General features: G+C 45.0%; 1 pseudogene across 1 annotated transcript; it reads left to right on the top strand.

Moving 5' to 3' along the window:
* The first annotated feature begins 1,681 nt into the window (after positions 1-1,681).
* Positions 1,682-17,072, top strand: LOC309413383 (cytosolic phospholipase A2 gamma-like; annotated as a pseudogene). Its single transcript has 6 exons — positions 1,682-1,756; positions 6,215-6,405; positions 13,398-13,470; positions 14,634-14,777; positions 16,511-16,707; positions 16,976-17,072. The product of its transcript is annotated as a cytosolic phospholipase A2 gamma-like (transcript).
* The last annotated feature ends 3,472 nt before the right edge of the window (positions 17,073-20,544 follow it).

Raw genomic sequence — 20,544 nt, 5'->3', positions numbered from 1 at the left:
GAAATGAATCACGGAGGTCCTGTCCAAGAGACTTCTGCTGGTTAATTGCAGCCCTTGGCTGTTGGACCAGTCAATGGTCTCTGGTCAGGAAAATGCATCTAGCCAAACATAATTTATTATACATTTTCATATATGTATACATACCAATATATACACCAGTATGTAAAAATACATACGTGTATGTATGTATGTGTATAAATCTATATACATATATAGTCTCTCTCTTTATATTCATATGTGTATGAATCACCTCTTTGTACCTTAAAGTTGGTCTGCACTTTCTTTATGATAGAAATACATTTCTGGTTGCTTTGCCATGGCCAAAGATATCAGAAAGCAAAAAACTCTGAATTTGCGAACTTCATCTGTTAGCTATTTAAATCTAATCCAGTCACTCTGGATGGATCACTGTAACCAGGAATTAACACCTCTGGTAGCTATGTTAGACTTATTCCTTAAGTCAATGATGAGAAATGATACTCTTAAAGCATGATTCCTCAGTTATCTTTGACAGGCAAGTTATAGCTGGATTGCCCTCCAGAAGTGTCTACTTCTTCCTGTTATCGATAAAGGGATCACAGAAACACAGAATCATTAAGGTTGTAGAAGACCTTTAAGATCATCAAGTCCAACCATCAACCCAACACCACCATGCCCACTAAACCATGTCCTAAAGTGCCACATCTACATGTTTTTTGAACACCTCCAGTGATGGTGACTCCACCACTTCCCTGGGCAGCCTGTTCCAATGCTTGACCACTCTGTCGGTGAAGACATTTTTCCTAATATCTAATCCAGCCAGTTCTTTACCCATCAAAGAGTACACATGTCTAAGCCACAAGCCGCCAGTTTCTCCAGGAGAATGCTGTGGGAGATGCTGTCAAAGGCTTTACTAAAGTCCAGGGAGACAACATCCACAGCCTTTCCCTCATCTGCTAAGTGGGTCATCTGGTGACAGAAGGAGATCAGGTTGGTCAAGCAGGACCTGCCTTTCAGGAACCCATGCTGGCTGGGCCTGATCCCTTGGTTGTCCTTCATATGCCCTGCAAGCACCCTCAAGATGAACCGCTCCATCATCTTCCCCGGTACCGAGGTCAGGCTGACAGGCCTGTAGTTCCCAGGATCCTCCTTCCGGCCTTTCTTGTAAATGAGTGTCACATTGGCAAGCCTTCAGTCATCTAGGACCTCCCCTGTTAACCAGGACTGCTGATAAATGATGGAGAGTGTCTTGGCAAGCTCTTCCGCCAGCTCCCTCAGTACTCTTGGGTGGATCCCATCAGGCCCCATTGACTTGTGAGTTTCCAGGTGGCGTAGTCATAGTGTGTGATTCACCTCCATAGATAATGCCTCATGTTGCCTGTTTTGTGTATACTATAGATATACATGCCAGTATATGTAGCTCTAAGAACTCTCCTTCAGGGTCTTGAGGAGTGGTTCAGGTCATCATGCTTAGCATAAGCTATTCTTCCAGGAACAGAGCAACTCCACACAAGCCAATGTGCATGGCAGATTGAATGAGGATGAGCCTGTTCTCTAAGACCAGACAGCTACATGCAGCCTCACTGAATGTGGTGATTCCCTGACTAACAAACCCTTCCTGTAAGGACAAGCCACCATAAAACAAGAAGAATTTGACCTCCCATGAGATAGAGCTTATTGTCTACTAGCTAGACAGTGTGAGATGTCCCAGACAGACCAGACCCTCATCTGGGATGCCTGGCTGACTCTGGACTCTGTGACACAGATCATCTTTGAAGTGAGACTTTTCTGTCGTTGATTGGCTCCACTCCTGGGAGTAGTTAGGTGAGTGCCACACAGGTAACACCTGTATATATATATATACACACACACATAGTATATACAAACAATATATATATAGGTGTGCGTATAGGTAAATGATCACTTGCTTTACTAGTGGCAATTTTGTAGTAACTTGCTTTACTAGTAGTAATTTGTAATAAAGTAATTAGTGAAAACAAAGCTTCCATGTCCTTATGTATTATGGAATCCTACAAACCCAGTCACAATCTTTACAGACCCACAGGTCAGGTAACCCTCATAGGTTGTGACCATGACATTAACTGATATCAGAAGTGGGATTCTGTAAATGCACAGGTCATGAAGAAGGCTGTAGAAGAACAACTAAAATGCAAGAGAATAAGGGATGGAAAACATGGAGGCAAGGACCAGAAATGGATAACTGAAAATCGTCCTGACTGGGAGATGTCATGAACAGAATTTTGGAAGTGGCAGGAAACTTCCAAACATAAAGCAAAGGAAGGCAAGGGACCCTTAACTGAGCTTTTCACAGAGACATTAATGGCCATGGGTACTTTGCTGAAAGGTGTTGAGCAATGAGTTCAAGACTCACTTGAACATCTGTGGATGCAGAGACATGAGCAGCTGCCTTTAAATCTCTCAGTCATGGAAAGAGTGAACAACTTCAGTGTTTAGGAACTAATCTTAGACTTCTGACTTTGCAAAAGCTAGGGAGAGTATAGAGAGTATACCCGCCCAGTCCCAGAAAGTGAGATTATTCAAAAAATCTATGCATTGGGAGCCAATGAAGAGGAGAATGATTCTGATATTACGACAAAGGGCCTTTTGTGCCACACCGTTACCTAAGCCTGATCCATATGAGGAAACAGGTGCCACCCCAGTGGCCCTCTTGTACCCTATTTTTAAAACTGGCACAGTACAACCTCCAGTCCCTGGCAGAGCCACAAGAGGCACCCCCCACCCCCACCTCAGGTTACTACAACCACTGTGTCATACAACGCAGAAGAAGCTAAGGCACGTCCTTACAGTATGAGAAGCCAGCTGAGGACTGGTTAGGATGAATGGCACAGTCCTGCTGTAGCCATTATTCCTGATCAGACAATGACCCTGAGGTCAGTCAAATATTCATCTGATGAGGTGCACCCCAGAGTCCTGAGGGAATTGTCTGATGTAGTTGCCAAGCCACTTTCCATGATATTGGAAAAGTCCTGGCAGGCAGGTGAAGTCCCTGGAGACTGGAGAAAAAGTAACATTTGCACCCATTTTTAAAAAGGGTCAAAAGGAGGACTCCGGGAACTACCAACATGTCAGCCTCACCTCTGTGCCTGGGAAGATCAAGGAACCTCCTAGAAGCTATGCTAAGGCACATAGAGGACAGGGAGGTGGTTCAAGACAGCCAGCATGGCTTTCCCAAGGGCAAGTCCTACCTGACCAACCTAGTGGCCTTCTATGATGGAGAGACTGCATCAGTGGACAAGGGTAGAGCTACCGATGTCATTTATCTGGACTTCTGTAAAGCTTTTGACATGGTCCCCCACAACATCCTTCTTTCTAAATTGGAGAGATAGGGATTTGATTGGTAGACTGTTGGGTGGATGAGGGATTTGTTGGATGGTTGCACCCAGAAGATAGTGGTCAATGGCTCAATGTCCAGATGGACATCGGTGATGAGTGGTGTTCTTCAGGGGTCTGTACTGGGACCGGTACTCTTTAATATCTTCATCAATGACATAGCCAGTGGGATCAAGTTCCCCCTCAGCAAGTTTGCAGATGACACCAAGCTGAGTGGTGTGGTTGACATGTCTGAGGGACGGGATGCCATCCAGAGGGTCCTAGACAAGCTTGAGGAATGGGCCGATGTGAAGCTCATGAGGTTCAACAAGGCCAAGTGCAGGGTCCTTGGGTCGGGGCAACCCCTTGTATCAGTACAGGCTGGGGGATGAAGGGATTGAGAGCAGCCCTTCTGAGAAGGACTTGAGGGTACTGGTGGATGAAAAGCTGGCCATGAGCTGGCAATGTGCACTCAGAGCCCAGAAGGCCAACCATATCCACATCCAAAGCAGCACAGCCAGCAGGTCAAGGGAGGGGATTCTGCCCCTCTACTCTGCTCTGGTGAGACCCCACCTGGAGTACCGCATCCAGCTCTGCAGCCCTCAGCAAAGGAAAGACATGGAGCTGTTGGAGCAGGTACAGAGGAAGCCACAAAACTGATCAGAGGGATGGAATACCTCTCCTGTGAGGACAGGCTGAGAGAGTTGGGGTTGTTCATCCTGGAGAAGAGAAGGTTCTGGGGACACCTTATTGCAGCTTTCCAGTACTTAAAAGGGGCTTATAAGAAAGATGGAGACAAACTTTTTAGCAGGGCTTGCAGTGGTGGGAAAAGGGGTAATGGTTTTAAACTAGAAGAGGGTAGGTTTAGACTAGATATAAGGATGATCTGTGTTGTGATCTGTATAAGGATGACCAGTGTTGATCTGCTGGAGGGTAGGAGGGCTCTGCAGAGGGATCTGGACAGGCTGCATCGATGGGCAGAGGCCAACTGTATGAGGTTTAATAAGGCCAAGTGCAGGGTCCTGCACTTCGGCCACAACAACCCCATGCAACGCTACAGGCTTGGGGAGGAGTGGCTAGAGAGCAGCCTGGTGGAAAGGGAGCTGGGGGTGCTGGTTGACAGCCGGCTGAACATGAGCCGGCAGTGTGCCCAGGTGGCCAAGAAGGCCAACAGTGTCCTAGCCTGTATCAGCACTAGTGTGGCCAGCAGGAGTAGGGAAGTGATCGTGCCCCTGTACTCGGCACTGGTGAGGCCGCACCTTGAATCCTGTGTTCAGTTTTGGGCCCCTCACTACAAGAAGGATATTGAGGTGCTGGAGCGTCTCCAGAGAAGGGCAACGAAGCTGGTGAGGGGTCTGGAGCACAAGTCTTATGAGGAGCAGCTGAGGGAACTGAGGTTGTTTAGTCTGGAGAAGAGGAGGCTGAGAGGAGACCTTATGGCTCTCTACAACTACCTGAAAGGGGGTTGTGGCGACGAGGGTGTTGGTCTCTTCTCCCAAGTAAGTAGCGATAGGACAAGAGGAAATGGCCTCAAGTTGCGCCAGGGGAGTTTTAGATTGGATATTAGGACAAATTCCTTCACCGAGAGAGTGGTCAAGCATTGGAACAGGCTGCCCAGGTTGGTGGTGGAGTCACCATCTCTGGAAGTGTTCAAAAAACGTGTGGATGTGGCGCTTCAGGACATGGTTTAGGGGACATGGTGGCGTTGGATTAATGGTTGGACTTGATGATCTTAAAGGTCCTTTCCAACCTAGTGATTCTGTGTGATTCTGTGATTCTGTGTGATTCTGTGATGAAATTTTTCACAATGAAGCTGGTGAAACACTTGCACAGATTGCCCAGAGAAGTAATAGATGCCTCATTCCTCGAAACATTCAAGGTCCTGTTGGATGAGCCTCTGAGCACCCTGATCTAGTTGAAGATGTCCCTGCTGATTGCAGGGGGGTTGGACCAGATGACCTTTAAATCTCCCTTCCAACCCAAACGTTCTGTGATGCTATGATTCTATGATATGAGGTCCTTGAGTATTCTCAGTGAGAGACTTTTCAATTATAAGGTCCACCTAGTACCTCTGTGCAACGTGGTTCTCTGATACAATTACACCAGCTTGCTTGGGACCAGTAAGTTAATACGTATCTAAAGGAGGGAGATAAGCACCTTAACATTTGCTTGGCACCCTGCCTGAGAGAACTGGGGTGAGTTTCTTTAGAAAGAAGGTTTCTTCCTCTTCCTTGTAGACCTAGAGAAATCCTTGGGTCATTCAGCTCCCACACAGGTGTCACACTGAATTACTGAAAGGCAGGCAGGTTGAACATGATATTGTCTGATTATAATCCTTGTTGGCCAGAGATTTCACTTCAGGCACTGTCTATTCCATGGCTTGGTAGAAACAGGGCTTCTCTTCCTGACTAGACTCCATCTAGTATGAACCGGCATAAGGTCCAAGGTCAACGTGACAGTGATACAAATGGTTTATGTTATTCAATAGAACCTAATTTTGTGAAATAGAGAAGTGGATGCATGACCTTTTTTTACAACTGACATCTGAGGCCTTGTTCAATAATGTTTTGGAAGTATTCCAAGTGATTTTTTGAGGGAAATTTTTTCTTGTAAGTTGCAACATACTTCATTGAAGACAATACTCTCGTAGGCAGGAAAAAAACACCCGAAGACTGAAGTACACGCTGCCTCCCCTTCAAACCTATTCCAATGTGGAAGAATTAGCAGCAATAAATTACGTAAAAGGTAGGATATGCATCCCTGTTCACCAGCTTTCTGTTAAATAGTCTGGTATGCATACAAACGTTAATGAGGAAAATCTGTTTAATACGTGATATCGTGGAAAAAACAATGCTGTATAACTGTTTAATTTCTTTCCTTCCAGCTCAATGGGGACAGTTCCAAGGGAATGTGTGCCTGCCATTTTGTCGAAGCCACCAAGGCGAAGGGCTCCAGAGTGAAGGATTGCACCGGGGGATCCTTCCTGAAGCAGCCAAACCATGAAGGTGGCAGGACAGGGACAGAGAGGGTGCCCCAGCCCCCCCGCCCAGGGCCGGCGGCGCGGGCTCCTGACAAGTGGCAGCTCTGACTCAGCGTGGGTGGGCACTACAGCGGTGGCAACCAAAGCCCCTCGCCTACAAGAGCAGCCCCTGGGAACACAAGCAACCTGGAACGCGGCGAACAGGGCGGGTAAACAGTAAGTAATGTGTCAGAAGGATGTAGCGCGGCAGTTTGCGCAGCAGTTCGCGCAGGCAGGGCCTGCAGTGAAGGCGTGCAGGCAGGGTGCAGTCCCCCCGGCACTAGCGGCTCTCTGACGAGTGGCCATTGTCCTCCCAGAGGAGGCTCAGCCATGGTCACCACTCAGCTGAAAACCGTGGCCCGAAGGAATATGGCGACACAGTCAGAGCTCCCGCTCAAGCACGCCACTATAGGGAGTGCCTGAGCCTGTCGCTTGTGCCAGAGACCAGCGGAGACACCACCTGCGTGCGGTGCGACCAGGTGAGCGACCTGCTTAGCCTGGTGGCAGAGCTGAAAGAGGAAGTGGAGAGGCTGAGGAGCATTAGGGAGTGTGAGAGAGAGAGAGGTAGGTGGAGCCACACCTGGCCTTCCCTGAAGCAGGGGCAGCTGGTGGAGGCTCCACAAGCAGCAGGGGATCCCCCGCCCTCTTGCTGCCGGGCAGAAGAAGGGGACCTAAGAGATGAGGGAGAATGGAAGCTGGTCCCTGCTCGGGGCAGCAGGCAAATCCCCTCCCGGCCTCCCTCACCATCCCAGCTGCCCTCACACAACAGGTATGGGGCTCTGGAACTTGAGGGCCAGGCACATGACGACCCTGATGCAGGTCCATCCAGGGGGGTGCCAAGGGTGAGCCAGCCAGCCCCACACAACAAGACATCCTGGGTTAAGAAAAAAAGGAGGGTAATTGTCGTAGGCGACTCCCTTCTGAGGGGTACAGAGGGCCCAATATGTCGACCGGACCCAACTCACAGGGAAGGCTGATGCCTCCCCGGGGCCTGGGCGAGAGATGTCACCAGGAAACTCCCTGGTCTGGTTCGGCCCACTGATTACTACCCACTGTTGGTCATACAGGTTGGCAACGATGAGATTGCACTAAGCCCAAAGGCAGTCAAAAAGGACTTCAGAGCACTGGGGCGACTGGTCAATGGAGCGGGAGCACAGGTAGAGTTTTCATCAATCCCTTCAGTGACAGGGAAGAATGCTGAAAGGAACAGGAAAGCACACCCGATCAACACATGGCTCAGGGGCTGGTGCCGTTGTCAGAATTTGGGTTTTTTTGACCACAGGGCGGTTTGCACAGCACCAGGCCTCCTCTTAGCAGATGGAGTGCAACTGACTCCAAGGAGCAAAAGGATTCTTGCTTATGAACTGGCAGGCCTCATCGAGAGGGCTTTAAACTAGATTTGAAGGGGGAAGGGGATAAAACAAGGCTCACTAGAGGTGATCATCTCAAGTGCATCTACACCAATGCATGCAGCATTGGGCACCAAACAGGAGGAGCTGGAAGCCATTGTGCAGCGGGACAGCTATGATGTAGTTGCCATCACAGAAACATGGTGGGATGCTTCTCATGAGTGGAATGCTGCAATGGATGGCTATAAGCTCTTCCAAAGTGATAGGCAAGGAAGGAGAGGTGGTGGGGTGGCTCTGTATGTTAGAGAGAGTTTTGATTGTATAGAACTCACTGACTGTGATGATCAAGTACAGTGCTTATGGGTAAGGTTTAGAGGGAAGGCCAGTGAGGCAGATATCCTCCTGGGAGTCTGTTATACACCACCCAGCCAGGACGAAGAGGCAGATGAGACATTCTACAAGCGACTGGCGGAGGTCTCGCATTCGCTGGCCCTTGTTCTTGTGGGGGACTTCAGTCTACCAGACATCTGCTGGAAGTGTAATACGGCAGAGAAGAAACAGTCTAGGAGGTTCCTGCAGTGTGTGGAGGATAACTTCCTGACACAGCTGGTAAGTGAGCCTACAAGGGGAGGTGCCTTGCTGGACCTTCTGTTTACAAACAGAGAAGGACTGGCGGGAGATGTGGTGGTCGGAGGCCGTCTTGGGCTTAGCGACCATGACATGATAGAATTCTCAGTTGTGAGTGAAGTAAGGAGAGGGGTCAGCAAAACTGCTATCATGGACTTCCGGAGGGCAGACTTTGGCCTGTTCAGGTCACTGGTTGAGAGAGTCCCTTGGGAAACAGTCCTGAAGGACAAAGGGGTCCAGGAAGGCTGGACAGTCTTCAAGAAGGAAATCTTAAAGGCGCAGGAGCAGGCGGTCCCCATGTGCCGTAAGAAGAGCTGGCGGGGAAGGCGACCGGCCTGGCTGAACAGGGAGATTTTGCTGGGACTCAGGGAAAAGAGGAGAGTTTATCACCTCTGGAAGAAGGGGCAGGCAACTCACAAAGAGTACAAGGATCTCGTTAGGTGAAGCAGGGACAAAATTAGAAAGGCAAAAGGCCAGCTAGAGCTCAGTCTGGCCACAGTCGTAAAGGATAATAAAAAATGTTTTTACAAATATATTAACAACAGAAAGAGAGGCAAGGAGAATCTCCATCCCGTATTGGATATGGCGGGGAACATTGTCTCCAAGGATGAGGACAAGGTTGAGGTACTTAATGCCGCCTTTGCCTCAGTCTTTAATAGCCACTCCAGGTATCCACAGGGTATTCAGCCCCCTGAGCTGGAAGATGGGGATGGAGAGCACAATGTACTCCTCATAATCCAGGAGGAAGCAGTTAAGGACCAGTTAAGCCACCTGGACACCCACAAGTCTATCGGGCCTGATGGGATCCACCCAAGAGTACTGAGGGAGCTGGCAGAGGAGCTTGCCAAGCCACTCTCCATCATTTATCAGCAGTCCTGGTTAACAGGGGAGGTCCTAGATGACTGAAGGCTTGCCAATGTGACACTCATGTACAAGAAAGGCTGGAAGGAGGATCCTGGGAACTACAGGCCTGTCAGCCTGACCTCGGTACCGGGGAAGATGATGGAGCAATTCATTTTGAGGGTGCTTGCAGGGCATATGAAGGACAACCTAGGGATCAGGCCCAGCCAGCATGGGTTCCTGAAAGGCAGGTCCTGCTTGACCAACCTGATCTCCTTCTATGACCAGGTGACCCACTTAGCAGATGAGGGAAAGGCTGTGGATGTTGTCTCCCTGGACTTTAGTAAAGCCTTTGACAGCATCTCCCACAGCATTCTCCTGGAGAAACTGGCGGCTCGTGGCTTAGACAGGTTTACTCTGCGCTGGGTAAAGAACTGGCTGGATGGCCGAGCTCAGAGAGTTATGGTGAACGGCATTAAATCCGGCTGGCGGCCGGTCACGAGTGGTGTTCCCCAGGGCTCGGTTCTGGGACCAGTCTTGTTCAATATCTTTATAGATGATCTGGATGAGGGGATCGAGTGCTCCCTCAGTAAGTTTGCAGATGACACCAAGTTGGGTAGGAGTGCTGATCCGCTGGAGGGTAGGAGGGCTCTGCAGAGGGATCCGGACAGACTGGATCGATGGGCCGAGGTCAACAGTATGAGGTTTAACAAGGCCAAGAGCCGGGTCCTGCACTTGGGTCACAACAACCCCATGCAACGCTATAGGCTTGGGGAGGAGCGGCTGGAGAGCTGCCCAGCGGAAAAGGGCCTGGGGGTGCTGGTTGACAGCCGGCTGAACATGAGCCGGCAGTGTGCCCAGGTGGCCAAGAAGGTCAACAGCGTCCTGGCCTGTATCAGGAATAGTGTGGCCAGCAGGAGTAGGGAAGCTGTACTCAGCACTGGTGTGCCGCACCTTGAATCCTGTGTTCAGTTTTGGGCCCCTCACTACAAGAAGGATGTTGAGGTGCTGGAGCGTGTCCAAAGAAGGGCAACGAAACTGGGGAGGAGTCTGGAGCACAAGTCTTATGAGGAGCGGCTGAGGGAACTGGGGTTGTTTAGTCTGGAGAAGAGGAGGCTGAGGGGAGACCTTATCGCTCTCTACAACTACCTGAAAGGGGGTTGTGGCGACGTGGGTTTTGGTCTCTTCTCCCAACTAACTAGTGATAGGACGAGAGGAAATGACCTCAAGTTGCGCCAGGGGAGGTTTAGATTGGATATTAGGAAAAATTTCTTCACTGAGAGGGTGGTCAAGCATTGGAACAGGCTACCCAGGGAGGTGGTGGAGTCGCCATCTCTGGAAGTGTTCAAAAAACGTGTAGATGTGGTGCTTTACGGACATGGTTTAGGGAACATGGTGGCGCTGGATTAATGGTTGGACTTGATGATCTTGAAGGTCCTTTCCAAACTTAGTGTTTCTGTGATTCTGTGATTCTGTGAATCTCATTAGTTAATTCAGCCAACATTCTCATTGAATTAATTAAGAGCATCAAGGGCACTTTGTTGAAGTGACATAAATATTATTTCCCACATCCTGGAATGTGAACAAAAGCTTCTTGTCTGGAGAAGTGGTACCATGTATTTGTGTTCTTAGATAGCTCTAGGATAGTTTCCCACCTCCTACTGGAAAATTATTTCTGTTGTCCATATGACCTATTTCTCCTCATTGTAGATTCTGGAAATAGTGAAAAACTTTGAAAACGAACATGAATCTGAGAAAGAGGGTGGTTTTCATGACAGCATTTAAAGTTTATATCACAACATTTAAAGCTTGGCAAATTTTGAAGAATAGTAAAGATGAAATAAATAGGCTTCATCTTAGGGAGAATTTTTAGTACACAGAAATAAGGCACAAATTCACATAACCATTGACTCCATCATCTAATTGTTCTTCCTATATATCCATTTTGATTACTTTTTTGCTAAGTGTCTGACCGCAAGAAAATTATTTTGTTCATATAAAATCATTGAGATATTTGTGTTCCTTACATAATCAGAGGAGGAAATCAAGAATGCTTTTATTTAAGTTCTCACAAGGGAAAACTCACTTTATATGAATTAAGCATGTGGGTTTTTTCCATTTATTCTAGTTGAGTGTGCTGAGCACTGTGCTGGACACTCACGATTCAGTCTGCATAGGCTTTTTCTGAGACTGTGGGCATAAGATGGGAGACACCTGCATAACTGTCTAGCGCTTTAGACTGTACAACTGGGCAGCAGTTAACCTATGTCCTAAGCTCATATCTAATGGTAGAAGGAGGAATTAGGTGGATGTTGTTTCACACTGCTGCCATCCTAGCAGTTGTCTGTGATCAATAGACTATGATATATACTGTTGGCAAAGTATTTCATCTTTGTTATCAAGGAGGGCCCACGCTTGCAGTTCATAAAATGAGTCATTATACCAGGAAAAAAATAAATATTGAAGCATGGCCACACTGGGACTAAACCTCTATTGGACAGCAGTAGTGGCCATCTGATTGAGAATTCTGATGGAGACGTTAGGAACTGGGCAGGCATACAACGAATATTGCACTTAGCACTTACAGAGGAACTAGAATATTGCCGTTTGTTTTATATACACAAACACATAATCATAAGACTATTCTTTATCTGTTTCTTGCGGTTAGGTTGTTAACAGCTGGGTGTTAGGTTAAAGGGATATTCAACCTGTATCAGGAAGCTTCCATTGTCCCCTTGGGAAGCAGAATGTCGGAAACTTGACCCAGCTTTTTCATCTGTATTATCAAATCAGACTGAGTCAAGTAAGCTGTAACAGCCAATGGCAATGTAACTGTTTAGGCTAATGATGGTAATTTGTTTGCCTTTGGATATATACAATATTTATTAATTCTTTTGGCATCAAATATCTCATATTTGAGATAGCTAGCATTCCATGGAAATTATGGCAATATTGGTAATATTGGAGCAGTCAAAGCCCTCAGGTTGTGAATCATTAATCCTATGTGATGACTTATATGATGCAATATAATCACTAAGGCCTTCTTTTAAGCACTTTTTTTTTTTTTTTAACCATGGAGGAGGATAGTAGGGAAATAAATTCAGCTCCTTTGCAGTTTGAAAGTTACTCTGAGCTAAGACATTGCTGTGCATTCCATTTTCACTAGGCTCCAGGAAGCAAAGACAGGCATCTCAATAGCCACCAAGGTATGCTCTTTATACCCTCGTTTCCCCTCTATTTCCTAATTCCTACTCCTTCATTGTCCACACTCTCTGACATGTGTGTCATTAATGTTTTATAAAATGGATGTTCTATGTACTTCATGTTAATATTATTCTGCAAAGTATTTGTAAGGACTAAATTCAATATTTTTGAGACTTCCTCTCTAGATGATAGGTAAAGAGGATCCTCTAGGACATGAATCAGAACAAGGGTAGGATTCATCCCACCTGACTTTAAGCATCTGCATTATAGATTTCTACATATGAGATAGTCATGAATGCATTTCATTGTTGAGTTAAACAGGCCCCTCTGGAGTGTCTGAAATATGGTTTAGGAGTGGTACTCTAGAAGTGCTTCTCACTCTCCGTCAACTTTTATGGATCTTCAGGGGACTGCAGTTTTCAGGGTGAAGTTGAAGTGAGATGAATGCTGCCACAGGCATATACCTGATCTATAATACAAACCTAGGAAAGTTGTATTCTTTAGGCTACTATGAATATTAGTTGAAGTTAGACATTTGTTTTTGACTGAAAAGTACACCATTGGCTCAAGGAAATCACCTGGTAAATTTCACTGCATTTGATAAATCACTTCAACAAGAAAAAATATTTCTGATTTGCAGTTACTATTATGAAAAAATGCTAAAAAGCAAAACAATGTTTCCTTTTAGAAAATGGAATGTTTGGTTCAGTCAGGAGTTTGTGGACTTTTTAATATGGAAGAGCTGAAATTTTTGTTTGTGTTCCTTCCTCTTCACTTTATTAGGTTCATAAATACTGGCTCTTTCATCCTGTTTTTAAAGTGTAATACAAAAACGAGTTCCCTGATCTTCATGATGCTGTTAGGTATTGACTCAGAGCGAACACTGGCTAGTCTGTAGAAAGCTGTAGAAAGCAATATATGGATCCTGTATATTGATTTTCTTGCAGTGAGAAATATTCTTACCCTGAATGTGTTTCACTTTGTATGCCAGGATGGCGATGAAGCCTCTCTGTCTCCTGATCTCTCAGGAGAAAAGCCACTCAGAAGAGAAGTGAAAAAGTTTTGATGTGTCTGAAAAACCTTAGTATTCATTTTCACCAGGTAAGCACTGAGTCTTATTAAGGCAAGAAAGATAACAGTCCAGTGATGTGAATGGCACACAGAGTGCTATTTGAAGTGAGGTCCAGACCCTAGGAAGCATCAGTTGTTATCACAAGTTTTCCAGTGCAGGCTTTTTGTCCACTTCTGGGAAAAGAATTCAGGCTAGGAATATCCAAGGAGAAAAAGGGAGCAGGATACTGAATTTTCAGTGGAATTCCCAGCTGCAATTCCCATATCTGTCAGCTAATTAATTAATTAATCAACTTGCCCTTGCATATATTCATATACATGTATATTTTTATAAATCTATATGTATGTGTGTATATGAATATATACACACCATTTGGAAGACACACACAGTTAACCACCTGAATGTGTTTGTATCCTAATAAGCGTGCACACATACATGTCTCCAATCTCTGCATTCTTGTGCACACATTCATCTCTGTGTTTGAACCCTTTCATCCTCAGATGCACACCATCACATACAATGACAGAGGAACACTGGCCCCTGTGCTTTTTCATAGGCCATGAACACAGACACACAATATAACCCTACACACATCTTTGACTCCATGCTCGTTTTATCCTCATGGCATGCATGGCCCAAACACCTACACAGCTGCTCACTCGCTCCCCTCTCCCATAGGACAGGCAGTCAAAACACTGGTATGTTATCAATACCTTTTTAACCACAAATCTAAACCACAGCACTGTATGGGCTGCTGTGAAGAAAGTTGACTCTCTTCCAGCCAGATCCAGTACATGTTTCTTGAGAAATTTTTGTAGCTGGCTGTAATAATTCTACCTTCCTCTTTCAGGGGAAAAAAAGAGTTCTTGGTTACAAAAAAGGAATGGAGATGACATCTAGAGAAACACAATGAGTACTGCTCAAGGTTCATTTACATTTTGAAGCTACAGCACAGAAACACAGCCACAACAAATTTCGGTACCAGGAAGATAAGTAATAGCACAATACAAAGGAGAACCCATCTGTGACTGTTATGTAAAGGAAAAAAAGAAATAGGGGAAAAGAGGCAGATTCTGGAATATATCTTAAAGCAAGGAAGCAGGTCAGGTGAGAATTGTAATAGCCTTTATTCCTGCCTGTTTGTTAAGCCTTTGCTCTAAAAGGAATATGTTTTCTGCCTTCCACTCCCCAGAACAACGTGCCTAATATTGTTGTTCTGGGATCAGGTGGAGGCCTGCATGCCATGACAGCCCTGGCTAGGAACCTTGATTGAGCTTAAGAAATAGAATTTCTTGGATGCTGTCATGTTTCTGTGTGGGATGTCAGGATCCACTTGGTAGGTGCCTGTTGTCTGGTGTCATAGTGAATGCTGTTCTTGCTCCATAGATTCAATAGTAATTTGACACTTTCATCTCTGTTGGGCTCACAACAGATAAACCAAGTAGTAAGGGAGTGCCTGTGCAATGGTGGGAGGCACAGGGAATATTCATGACATTAACTACGGTTCAGCAAGACTGACCTTTCATCCCCAGAGAGGAAGAAATTAGTGCCTCTCAATAGTGATTCAAATAAAGAGCTCACCTGGCCATTTGGTCTTACCTTCTGGAGGAGACAAGTTCACAGGCCATGAGGAGCAGCCAGGAAAGCATTGAAAACTTCCAAGTAACATACTACTCAGAAGCACAGGGGCTTGTTTAAATAGAGGCTGTGGTATATTTAAAAGGGGCCCATGCCACTAAGCTACATCTCTCAAGTGTATGGGAATGAGTCAGGTGCCTAAGTGTAAATACCTAGTGCCATTTCAGGTCCTTACTTTGCTGGCACCCTACCAGTTTGGAAGAGCACCAGGTCTCCTGCATGTACTGCATCATATCTACCAAATCAGTTGTGATGTCACTCGTCCTTGTGGCAGGTTAAATGGCATTATGGTCTTTGAATATTTCTACTTCATTACTGCAATGTAAAGAAACAACATTCAGGAACATGAGCCATTTTATTTTCAGACCCACGTACAGCATGTCAATGACATGCCAAGATTGTTCATTACACTGAAGTGACTGTGAAGGGAGTCTAGCTTATAGGTCATATACAGACATCTGCCCTGTAAGGATAGAACTCTGTCTAAATTTAGAGGTCTTGGTATGTATATCTGTATGTGACACACACACCTCTCCTTACATTTTAATTAAGCGGCTAAGTTTATGTTCTCTAAAGACAGACTTCCAGCGACTGTTCAGATGCCCTAGTAGGAAATCCTGTCTGGTTTTCAGCAGCTTGTTCAAGAGGACACAGTTCTGCCACAGTTCTTGTGTTATTGTCTTTAACATGAGGGTGGAGTTCTTGAAAACTTTGGGCCATCTCCACTGTCACTGTCTATGATTAAGTACTGTATATGGTGTCTGCAGTAATACAGAACATGTCCTTCTTTACACAGCCAAGACACATGCTGCTCTAGATGAAGAAGGTAATGCTGTACATCTTAATTTATGTCTGAATTAGGCCATGGAGTTGGTCTTGGGACAGCTACTTTTACATCTCTGCAGGTAGCTAGCATGAGCTGAGAGCTCTAAGTTTAGTAAGCAATTATGTCACTCTGCAAGTGTACCAGCTTTATTGGTCCTAATAACAGACAAAAAAAAGTTACAAGTCTTTAGTGCAAAATGATGACATGATGTAAATCATTCTATGTGTTGAACTTCCAAGTTCTTTGATGGATTATTTGTGTCTTGGCAGTTTCCACATGTTTCCCACTAACACTATCTGCAAAATCTCTACTCCTGAAGCAATTTACCCTTAATATATGGCACGTACCCAGCTGAAATCCAGCTTCAGGGTCATCTAACTAATTAAATGTCATTATCAGTATGCAGCTGGGAAGTAAGTGATCAGTGAATAATGACACCTTGCTATGATGCAAAGTGTCTTGCTTCTGTAGAAGCTTGGAACTTCTTCCTCCTCCCATATATTTTAAAGACACTCCTATATCTGCATGCAGATTCAAAGAAAAAAAGCAAAGCTCCATTCACTTTCCCCTATGCTAGAGGCAGGGCTTTTCTTTCTCCTTAAAAGGTGCATGTCCCTCCTATATGGACATGGGAAATGGTCATAAAATTTGATGTCCATTGAAAAGAAACTGCAAAAACCTCAGTAATTTCTCCTGACACATTACAAAAGCAGCAGAATACTTAGAGGAGTCATCAAAAGATGAGCATTACTCCCTCACTGACTTCTGGGCCTCCTGTCTTGTATACCAAATTGTGCAGCAGGTAAGAAGCTAACTGCAAACACCTTGGGAGTATTTTAAAGCTCTCAGAGTAATTGCAACCAAATTTGACCTTGGTAGGTGTTTTTTTGAGGATTTGTATAAATTGAAGCAATATTTTAGATCTGACATCTTACCTCTAGATATGGAAAGATAGAAGAGGTTAATCCAACTTCTTGGTTAATCCAGTCTCCTAAGTAGAGGTGTCCTCAGTGTTATAGCTGATGGGAGGGGAATTTTATGTTCCTTCAGAAGTCCATACTATCTTCCAGTTTGATGAGGATAGAGCTGGCTGACCACAAGGAGGCCTCAGAAACTGGAATAAACCATTACCTGATTTATTTATGCAGGATAAGGAAAACTGAGTGAAAGAGGTGGAAGCTTTCCAGGTAAAATATGGGCTCCTAGTCTAACTGTATCTTAAATACAGTGTATTATGTTCCTTTAACCTAATGACAGGCATTAACTGTGCTGACATCCAATCGCAGTTTGTCAACCTATGCCCTTGTTTATAGATGATGGAGAAAAACATGCACTTCCAGGGGCTGAATCACTTTCCGTAAAAGGGGATTTTGTGTTAGGATAAGGTGAGGCATCCGTAGAATAGAATGGGCTAAACAGTTTATATAAAACATCAGTAAATTAGATCTTCAAAATGTAGAAGCCTGAATATAGGCATTTAGTGCCATCATAGATCTCCTTGGCCTCCATCTGAGTATTCAGCAGCGTTCTCTTGTAAATGCTCTATCATAGTTGTCAGCCCTGTGTGGAGCTCCAGAAGAATCCAGTACTTCTAAAACTGAAGGAGGCAAATATATCCTTTTTCAGTACTTAGGGAGAAGGCCTTCACTTGGAGAATTTTACTTTCAAACAACTAGTTTTACCTTGTCCCTTGACCTTTCCCTCACTACAATTTAAAACTCTGACTGTCTCTCCTATCCCTGCTTGCATAGAAGACAGTTCATCTCCTTCCACTTACCAACTGTAGTCTTTGATTTCAGTTAATGGGACTTGATTTACAAAGCACAAGCTGGCCTGGACTTGTGATAATCCTGGAAGTTCTGAGTGACAACTGGGGACTTCATTCTGGAAAAGGAAATGTAATCAAGGAAGGGATTATGAAATGAAGAGTAGTTGGCTTTGCCATTTAGACAGGTGGGTGCAGGATAATAGTCACAACCAGTAAAAAGTTTCATCATTGCTGTCATATGTTATTTTCCATACCTGTTAAAATAATTGATCTCTCTCTGGAGCAAACAGACTTGATTCTGTTGTCCACACAGAGGTCTGTGGTTCCATTTAAGATGCCTTGCCATAATCTGTCTTTTTCACCTACTTTTCTAAACAAGTATGAGTGTTACTTCAGTCTTGTGTCATAACTGTCAGCCCTATGCAGGTGATTCAGTTCACCATAGATCCCTAGTAACATAGGTTCCTAGTTACGTATCTGTGGGTACTTGAGTCAAGCTCAGTCTCTTCTCTTCATTGACTCTAAAGGATGTTATGGCAGGCGGGGCAGACTCTGTTGCCTGTGCATAAGCATCAGGATGCCCTTGAGATATCTAACACATCTGAGAGATCTGCACAGACCTGGATGACACATTATCTGTGGGAAACCAAGACCTTTCTGGTGTGGCAGCTGGAGGCCAAGATAGGAAGGATACCAAAGAGCATATCAAAGAGCAGGTGGTAGAATGCTTACGTCTCAGTTTGTTCCCTATATGCTAATTCATCTTCATCAGCTAATATCAGGTGATTTTAGAAAGGAAGAGAAAACCAACCAAAGTGTTACTTTGGGACAGCGAGGTCAGCTATGCTTCTCAATACTGAGTGACAAAGCTGTTTGTTCTTCCTCAGGGACCTGTTTTTAATTCACTCCACATGAGTCTGGCTATATAGCCTTGGGTGCTTTTGTGAGTGCCAAACATTTTGGAAGTGAATTTGAGAAGGGTAAGCTGAAGAAAAAAGTGACAGAAACACATTTGTTACATGCGAGGTGAATCTTCCTAATTAGGAAAAAAATAGAAAATTACAGAAAAAATATAGAAAAAAAATACAGGCTTTAACTGTTATGTGTCTTTATGTAGGTAACAAGAATGCATCTATTATTCCATGAAGGCATGCATGATAGTATATGAACTCTGGAGAGGACTTTGTCTTACTTTAAACATTCCAACTGGAACATCTGAATGCCTCTGTACACTCTATTGTCTACATTGGAACAATTTTTTGTGCCAGTTGTGGGAAGTTAGAGACCTACACTGTAGATCACTGAAGTTAGTAAAATATTTCCAATCTGGATGTCTAAATATTCTATAATCCCAGCATGTTCACATTACACAGAGAGATGCTTCCCAAATTAGAGACACCCTGCTGTGAGGACTGGTGGCTCCTATGTTTCTAATTTTTTTCACTCTGTTTCAGTCCAGCTCCAAAGTTCTTTCATCCCCTACCTAAGCGATATAGCTGCAAATCTCATCTCACTTGCCTGTGACACAACTAAACATATTTTGCATCCTTAAACATATCTTGCATTTAATGACTTCATGCCCTAGTCTACTCAAAACACACCCCTGGCATCATGCTATAGAGGACAAGAAAAAAAAAAAAAGCAAGCAAGCAGCACTCTAGTTCTTATTATTTAATCCTCTCAGAAGGAATGAACAAATAAACACAACACATCCATGAAGAGTACGTAAGCCTCCAGGCTAATGTGTGAGGCTGACCCAGGGAAGTGCTTGAGCAAGAGTTCTGCAGTGTGAGATTACTCAATGTTTTCCATGGGATTTTGGCCTACTACATTCTTTCTGTTGCTGGTATGCTCAACTCAGTTGTTGCACCTGCTGAAATCGAGCACATACTTTACATTACACTGAAGTAATTCCTGCAGTCGTCTAGTTCCAAACAGAAATACAGCTATGCCTAACAGAAACTCCACTGGTAGTCCATTTGTCATCATCAGAGATGACAAGACAGAGATTGTCCAGATCTTATCCAAGACTGTGCAGCCTGAACAACCGAAATTCTAACCGTATCAAAAGAGGAGTGCTCTGTGCATATCAGATTGGAGAGCGGAAACTGTCACGATCGCAGAAGCTGGAAGCTGGCGACTTCTGACACCAGGAGGAAGGCTCCTGCTCCACCTGAAAATTTGCAATTATGGAATACATTTAGTACACTCAGAAAAGATGGGACTGAAAGCATGAGAGACTGAGAGCGCTGTCAAATGAAGCAGGAGAGCCAGATGAGCCTGACCACCAATAGAAGGAAGCGATGAGTTATAGGAGTGGGAGGCTCTGTGCTGGAGTGGACAGACACCCCCATCTGTCAATCTGATCTCTTGTCTAGGGAGGTTTGCTCCTCGTTGGGGGCTTGGATTTGAGACACCTTGTGGAAAGATAGCTGTTGCTTGTATGGCCCCCAGGTAATCAGCCCCCACTGCTCCTCTATGTGGTCACTAAGGAAACTGCCAAGTGAGACCTGAAGTGTCAAGCATGACTACATCTGATGAAGGATGTGAAGGGCAACAAGAAGGGCTTCCATAGGTATATCAGCAGCAAAAGGAAGACTAGGTAAAATGTGGGCCTGGTGCTGAATGGTGCAGGAGTCCTGGTGACAAAGGACATGGAAAAGGCTGAAGTACTCAGTGCACCTTCTCCTCACTCTTTACTCTTTAGACTGGCCTTCAGGAACCCCTCGTACCTGAGACTAGTGGTAAAGTCTGGAACAAGGAAGTCCTTGGCAACATGTAAACGAATTGCATCACATTAAGGAACATGCAAAAAAATTGGACATATGCAAGTCCATAGGACCTGATGAGATACACCCACAATTGCTGGTG

This window comes from Phaethon aethereus, assembly GCF_964289735.1.
Source record: "Phaethon aethereus genome assembly, chromosome: 25".
NCBI classification, from domain to species: Eukaryota; Metazoa; Chordata; class Aves; order Phaethontiformes; family Phaethontidae; genus Phaethon; species Phaethon aethereus.
The sequence above is the reverse complement of the archived record's forward strand: the minus strand, read 5'-3'. Positions and strand labels throughout refer to the sequence as shown.